This window comes from Amphimedon queenslandica, unplaced genomic scaffold (genome assembly GCF_000090795.2).
Source record: "Amphimedon queenslandica unplaced genomic scaffold, v1.1 AMPQUscaffold_10563_Cont16712, whole genome shotgun sequence".
Lineage (NCBI taxonomy): Eukaryota > Metazoa > Porifera > Demospongiae > Haplosclerida > Niphatidae > Amphimedon > Amphimedon queenslandica.
Genome location: NW_003549178.1, coordinates 1 through 7,230, shown reverse-complemented (window position 1 = coordinate 7,230; position 7,230 = coordinate 1). Strand labels below are relative to the sequence as shown.

The following is a 7,230-nucleotide window of genomic DNA, read 5'->3' as shown; positions in this document are numbered from 1 at the left end:
GCCTGATTCATGAAAGTTTATTGCCTCAAAACAATGTGGCTATACTTAATAACTAATTAAGCTAAACCAAAAAATGCTGTAATGCCAAAGGCAATGGGGACTGTAACAGTGTCCCAGGTCCCACTCCACTAGAAATGAATGCTTTTTCCAATTCGGGCCAAGTCCATAAAAGGTTGATCAAAGGCATGTACACGTATGCTAGTCTACAAATGAGATCCAAACTCAAAAAATCAGGCAACAACACCTGATGCTGGGAGAAGACCAGCTGGTTATCAAATGCTTTCATTAGCTTATCCATGCGCATTAAAAAAGCAACAATTAGTACCGATTAAGAAAGATTCTCACCAAAAAAGAATAAAAGATACAACCTAGGCAAGCGTCATCTATCACGTGAGCTGATTTATAATTGCGTTAAAAAATAGAATGTACATGTATCGTCAAAATTTTGCTATAATTTATAATATTTTAAGCAAATAAAGGCCAAATGCATATGTCTTATATAGTACTTTCCCATGATGTGGAATTAATATTAAAGGTAAGAATAATTATGCAAATAGTAAAAAATAATGTATGAATATTAAACTGACCTGCCATATTAACTTCAAATAAAAATCAGTTCTGATAACAAAGTCAGTTATACTTGTGGGCCAAGCACATGCGTACAATTATGTCACGTATTCTCTCATGGAATTCAAATCCCACATCAGACGTTCGCCGTGACATTTTCAGTTCTATAATAACAATAGTATCTTCAATAACGATAATAGCTATAATAACAATATAATATAATCTTATTTACTGACCATCAAAAGGTAGAAATTTCCCACATCAAATCCTAATGATACTCAATCTCTGGTATATCCCTCTAATGATGGAAGGCTATCTTTAAGATAATCGTTCAACATCTAACACAAAAAAATGTCAATATCAATATTATGAGGATTACAATTGAGTTTATTTAGTAAACCACAATTACCACAAACTGGTTAAATTAAATTCCCATAATTGGGTTCAACAAAATGACACAATGCTTATAAAAAGTTAAAACATTCACCTATAAATATAATTTTCTTCTCAGTAGTTTTTGAAGTAGTTTTGTGCCCACTATGTCGTGCCCCATCTCTTGCTGGACAAAGACGCTAGCTAGTCTTGCTAGCATTAAAGTACTTTATCTAAAATGAAAAATAAAATAATCATCTTAATTTTTCTTAACCCACTCTCCTACTTGGCAAAGTATCTAGCGGATTCTTTTAAAACTTCTTCCACAATCCAATCATGAAGCCTTAGCCAATTTAATCAGTGCAGCTGCTAAACATTAATAATAAACAAGTCCCATGAATGAATAAAAATTGCGGTAGCCCACATACTCAATAAATAATGGCTGGATCTGATGCCTCCAAAATTGAGGTCATCTCTCCTAAATCGCTCCTAAAAGATTCTTCTTCAGAAAAATTTTATCATCTCCATCTTTACCATCATGTTAGCCACGTGCGACGCGTGAGTACACAATGGCGGGGTGGGCCAGGAATCTACTGCGCATGCGTAGAGTCACTAATTGAATTTATTGCAAAGACTCCTCCAATTCATGAACATACATTAAGCAGTATCAATTAAACCACATATGCAACCCTGCATACCCGGTACTGAGAACTACTGCTTGGAAAAATTTGGCATCAATGGGAACAATGCAGTCCCAAAATTTAAAAGCAAAAATAGCTGACAAAATGTCTACAAAAAATTGATGCTCACTGACGTCACTTCCTTTGAAAAAATAAATGCAGCATAACAATAATAAAAATTTTATAAAAATAATAATGCTACAGTATCAGCTAGCTCCTCATGTTAATGAGCCTAGAACACTAGTAGACTACCTAATGAAAGAATTCTTGTATTAGTGCATGCATTTGGGTTCTGTACACTTAACGACCCACAAACTAAACAATCCACAAACTTTAATATCACATTAAATACACATGCAGGAGTCCATGAAAGATTCATTTTCCTCCTCATTATGGACTACAAGTATTACTTGTACATAGGTGTATAGGAATGATTCGAAAGTTAGGGGAGCTGAAGGGGGCTGAACATAAAAACATCTAAATATGTACTGTCATGTGCAGTGGCGTAGTTAGGACTTTAGTGATGGGTGGGCCCACCGACGGAGTAAAAAGAGGGGCGCGCGAAGCGCGCCGAAATTTTGGGCCACGCCCACTCTGGGGCGCGTATATAGCGCCCGCTGATCATATTTCGGCCATTTTGCGTATAGTCTAATAATAATTAGCCAGCCTATGGCATGCTGAGCAAATCTAAAGCCACACATTAACTATGGTAATAACTAAAACAGGTTTAATATTGAAGCAAAAGCCAGAATAATGCCAGTTGGCTGAACAGGACTAAAGATGTGACTAGATAGCAATATCTGCAGGCGTGTGACTATTTAATGACAATGCCGAAGTAGTAGATGACGAGGAAATAAGTGAATTGGAGGAAAGCGATTAAGAATGGCAGGAGCTCGGACTAGACTCACCAGCTGCACGACTAGAAAGATCTGGATCAAGTTCATGACCAGCCAAAGACCCTACTTCCTTGTCACTGTCATTAGTTCCACCAGTAGCTTCACAAATAGTCATTTGTCCTTCCATTCTTGCTACTTTTAGAAAGAAGTAATCATCAAGCGAAGATCTCCTCTGGTTGCCATCATGAATACATGTGGTAATTTATATTGATTAATTATTTAATAGTTATTAATAAATGGAAAATGATGGGTGGGCACAGGCCCTGCTGGCCCAACCCTAGCTACGCCACTGGTCATGTGTGCTCTCGACAGCTACTGCATGCCTAAACAGTTACTACATGCCTAATTCCTGCCATTTGTTATTGCTACATCATGCCCATTTAACTGAATGATGAGTTTCAAGCTAATAATAACCTACTAACAACTTGAAACGAGACACCAAAGGTGCGTGGCCTCGCCCCTAAAGCTGTTTGGGATGTGTTATGCTTAGCTAGCCTAAGCCAGTACATTTAAATGATATAGATTAAAAGTGCTGACAGCCTGGACTAAGCAAGTGTGAAAAGTATGATGGGACTCTAGAATCCCAAAAATTGGTAAAACGTGTTCATAAATTCCCATTAGCATCTCAAGATTTATCACTTATTTATACACTATATTTATACTTATTGCACTCTCATTTTAAAAACATCATGGGTTTCATAACCACAGCTATTGTTGTGGCCACAATTTATCAAAAACATGCTATGCAAAAAAATTAGAAATTGTGCTTTTGAGGCCAAGGAATTATCATAACAGCTAGCTTTCTAGCTGCAGTTACACTAGCTCTTGCATGCTTGCAGAACTGGCAAGCTGCAGGGCCAACTCCCAGCTTGGTCCTGCTTGGAGGCGTGGCATTAATGCAGCAAGACCATGTGAGAGGGAAGCTTCACGTTTTTTCTCTTCTTCTAAGCACTATACATAGGCGGCTGCAGGGTCGGGCATTTAGGGGCAATGCCCGACCAAAAATTCTGACCGGAAGTGTGACATCACCATAATTAATAGTTATTCTATGGTTAATTAATAGTTAATAACAGTTATTGCAATTATAATTTCAATTTTTTATGAAAATCTTATAATTATGAATGCATAAATGGCAGGCTGATAACAAGGTGATGAAGAGAGACTAAATAAAGGAGGAGGTGGTAAGACTTTGGTGCCAATCACAGTGGGCCACCACAGCAACACTAGAAAGCATAATCATTTCATTATTTAGTGCTATTTCAGTGTTCTTTTTTTGTCAGTTGCAATGTCTAAAAGCCTGGACAAGCTTCACAGGCTATGTCCTTTGTGAACAAGCCTGCTAAAAAGGAACAACAGTTTACAAAGTGAACCTAGTAAGTACAGTATAGAAGTCAATAATACAGATTATCTCATATTCTTACTTTAGGCCAGTCTCTTGCTGAATCAGTTGATGATCATGAGTCTCAGTCTACTCTTGTGGTTGATACAGCTACAGTTTTTACAGCTACAATTGATGTACAGTCAATTGTTGCTCATTCTCCATCACCCTATTCTACCTCCTCTACTAATACTACTACTAGTACTATTACCACTACAGAAGTCAGTGTTGGAGCTACACCACCCACTACTTTATTACAATAACCTTCGCTACCAAAAAATTGCGCTAAAAAGGGTGCGTAAAAAGGGTGTGGCCAAAATCGCGGCGCGCTTCGCGCGCCCAACCCATTTCCTGTGCCACACCCATGCCCGACTAGTAGTCAAATCCTGCAGCCGCCTATGGCACTATATGATGTTATAATGGCACAAATACTGTTGCCTAGATAGATTGAGTGACTTAAGAGAGTTTAGGATCCTTAGACTAGCCATGGACTAGCGAACTACTGCTACAGCACTTTACTCGGGATGAAATTCGAGTAGCTATAACTCACCAAAAAGGAAGATTTAAAGAGTCCCACACATATTAAATAAATAAATAGTCTTGATCTACTGGGAAAGAGTCTCATTTACATCCAGAGTACTACCGCTATTGCTGGGCATTTTCTCGTGAGTTAAAAAGCTTGTACTACCTAGAGCTCAGTGTTCTCGAAACATCTCGAAGCAGTAAAGCAAGACTTTTCCTAACAGAAGAGAAGCTCTCACAGGTTTAGAGCACGCGATTGTAAAGATATACATTCTCAAAGACAAAATCTAGCACACAGAATGAATGAACGAGAGCACTAAAGTGCATACCCTCGCCACAGTCTGTGTGTCACAATTTTAATAAATTAAGAGAAAAATAATTAGTGAAAGTTTTGACACAGAAAAGAAGCTTCAGCATGTAAAAACTTAGTGAATGTTTTGAGACAGTGATTTTTTTTGTTTTTTAGACAGAGAAGAAGTTCCAGCATGCTTGCTGCACTGCTGCAGCAATGTAAAGGTGTGGCTGCAACGAAGGTGTGGCTCAATCAAGCCATGCTCCACCATACACACCCAAGAGTTACCATGCATGATCCGTGAATGATGGGTATCAGGCCTGGACCAGGTTTGATTCTATAACGGTCCAGCATCGACGGCCATCACTGCTGAATCGAGGCTGTTGCTCTGGCCTGGACCAGTATCTATTTCAGTCCCGATGTAGTCATAGCTGATACAGTAATGTCTGTTCGTCAGCACTGGTCCAGGCTGTATATCAGTACTGGATCAGATCGATGCTTTTCAAGATGGCAGCCCCGCGTGGACTATCTGACATGTTTTGTTAAAGAAAATCATCTTAATCTGACTCTTTAAGAGGAATCTTGTTGGCTGTATACACTAGGGCTAAATCACTGGATGTTATGTGAGTACTGTGAACTACATTAAATGTTATACTATTTTAAGGCTATTTTGAACCATTTATTACTTAAACATGAGTAGGATACACGATATTTTGAGTAAAAAGTAGGCACATGTAGATACACAATCAAGCTAAATAAATTAATTGAGCAGATACATGACTGGAAAATAAAACGACTGACACCTTCCAATTAAAGTTTACCACATCTTGCCTACAAAATCTCTATGATACAAAAGTAAAGACCTGGGTTTACGAGGAATTATCAAAGGGGTATAAACTGCATGAACAAACTTATAATAAATTTAGGCTAATTATTATTGTGAGATTAATGACTTCAGTTTAATTGACTATAATTAGAAGTACATACCTTTCATTATGGATTCTCCGTTAACTTTCTAGTATTGAGCCTAGCATTGAAACAGAGCCAGAAGACCTTTCTGCAATAAATCATGACACTAGTGAAGACGATGAGAAATCAGGCGTAAAAATGGTTCACTACATGTGATTGTAACTATGTTTTTAATTAGAGTGGATGTATTAGTGATCATGATGATAAAGATATTGTACTGAGAGACTTATGAATGATAGTCACAAGTGTGGTAAAATAGTTTATTGATTATGTGTGTAATTGTTACTTTTCCTTAGAATTTTTGATGCGGAAGATTATTCTGGAAATATTAGTATAGTAGGTGCTCCTTTAATTCATATTAATTTATTAATTTAGCAAGGCCACTAGTATACATTCTATAGTTACCTTATCTCACTAAGTTTCAAGACAAGATAATCTTAGGTTTGTTTAATTTCATGTGAAAAGCTAAATTCATTATTCAGGTTGTGATGAACTGAAACTTTCTTGTTTAAAGCTCTTGTTAAGGTCAGTTTAATCATAGTGTTTTAATTTATTATCATCATTTGTCATTATAGTTCACTTCAAATAGCATTGAATTTTTTTGTGAACCTGCCTTCATCATGCTGGTTAAGGAAGGTATGTGTTCCTTTGCTTATGTAGAATTTATGCCTCATTATAGTTATGTTATGGAATTAAGCTTTGTAGGACTATGTGTGACAAGATACCTTTGAAAGATCTGCTTCACTACATGGAACCCGAGAGTTCATTAATGTTGGAGATTTTGGGAAATTAATTTCTCAGTAATGTAAGTTTATTATTTTAGTGCCTTCTTAATTTATGGCTCTTTAGGTGTCTTAAGTTACAAAACATGAAGTGTCTTACTTGTGGAACATTGGTAGACTATGATAAAGAAAACAATTATAATCTTTTTTTGTTTTAATAATAATTTCAAATCATTTTAAATTAATAATGAATAATAATTAAGTATTAATTGAACATAACAGGAAGTACGTCATAATGAGGCTTAATGAATATCGTTATCGTTGTCGGATCAGGTCTGGCACCAGCATAAATCGTGGCTGATTCGTCAATATCGGATCAGGACATTGCCCCAAATCCTCGGTCCAGGCTCGATCATCAGTAATGATTCAGGCCTGTATCAGGACTGGTCCATGTTCCAACTCTTGGGCGTGTAGATATTTACTCATTTACTCTATTATCTATGGCTCCACCCGCACACACAGTAATGGTGGCACATGGCTCTAAGTGGTGAAGAAAGCTTTAGTTTTTCTCGACTTTTAAACAGTTTAGCATACATTTGTTAGGCTCTATTTGTTGCATACAAACGTCTATTGAGCCCCTGATGTTTAAAGACTCTGGCCGCTACTTCGGGAGAAGAGAGCCTCGTGTAGGCTCACAAAAGTATGAATTTTTGGGCTACCATATCTTTAAAACGAAGATGATTAGAGCAATTCCTCTCATATTAATGAAAGATGAGGCTTTGCTTTATTGTTTTATCTGCCAAGTTGCTCTTTTGCCCACACTATGAAAAAG

The 7,230-nt window shown here is 37.1% G+C and overlaps 4 long non-coding RNA genes across 13 annotated transcripts; 2 read left to right on the top strand and 2 right to left on the bottom strand.

Moving 5' to 3' along the window:
* Window positions 1–592: 592 nt before the first annotated feature.
* LOC109590052 (uncharacterized) lies at window positions 593–1,514 on the bottom strand. The gene is made up of 5 exons (XR_002189077.1): window positions 1,368–1,514; window positions 1,226–1,308; window positions 1,055–1,172; window positions 804–905; window positions 593–731 (listed from the first exon to the last, which is right to left on the bottom strand). It is a non-coding gene; the product is annotated as an uncharacterized LOC109590052 (long non-coding RNA).
* A 2,077-nt stretch (window positions 1,515–3,591) lies between these two features.
* On the bottom strand, window positions 3,592–4,028 carry LOC109590050 (uncharacterized). The gene is made up of 2 exons (XR_002189075.1): window positions 3,937–4,028; window positions 3,592–3,885 (listed from the first exon to the last, which is right to left on the bottom strand). It is a non-coding gene; the product is annotated as an uncharacterized LOC109590050 (long non-coding RNA).
* LOC109590051 (uncharacterized) lies at window positions 3,797–4,142 on the top strand. Its single transcript, XR_002189076.1, has 2 exons — window positions 3,797–3,888; window positions 3,942–4,142. It is a non-coding gene; the product is annotated as an uncharacterized LOC109590051 (long non-coding RNA).
* An 839-nt stretch (window positions 4,143–4,981) lies between these two features.
* LOC109590053 (uncharacterized) lies at window positions 4,982–6,639 on the top strand. 10 transcript variants are annotated; one of them, XR_002189087.1, is made up of 8 exons: window positions 4,982–5,330; window positions 5,372–5,926; window positions 5,973–6,012; window positions 6,056–6,117; window positions 6,159–6,201; window positions 6,252–6,312; window positions 6,374–6,481; window positions 6,526–6,639. It is a non-coding gene; the product is annotated as an uncharacterized LOC109590053 (long non-coding RNA). The 10 variants fall into 10 exon arrangements; XR_002189082.1 differs by having other exon boundaries at window positions 5,372–5,431; window positions 5,727–5,926; window positions 5,973–6,201; XR_002189080.1 differs by having other exon boundaries at window positions 5,372–5,431; window positions 5,480–5,926; window positions 5,973–6,201.
* Window positions 6,640–7,230: the final 591 nt, after the last annotated feature.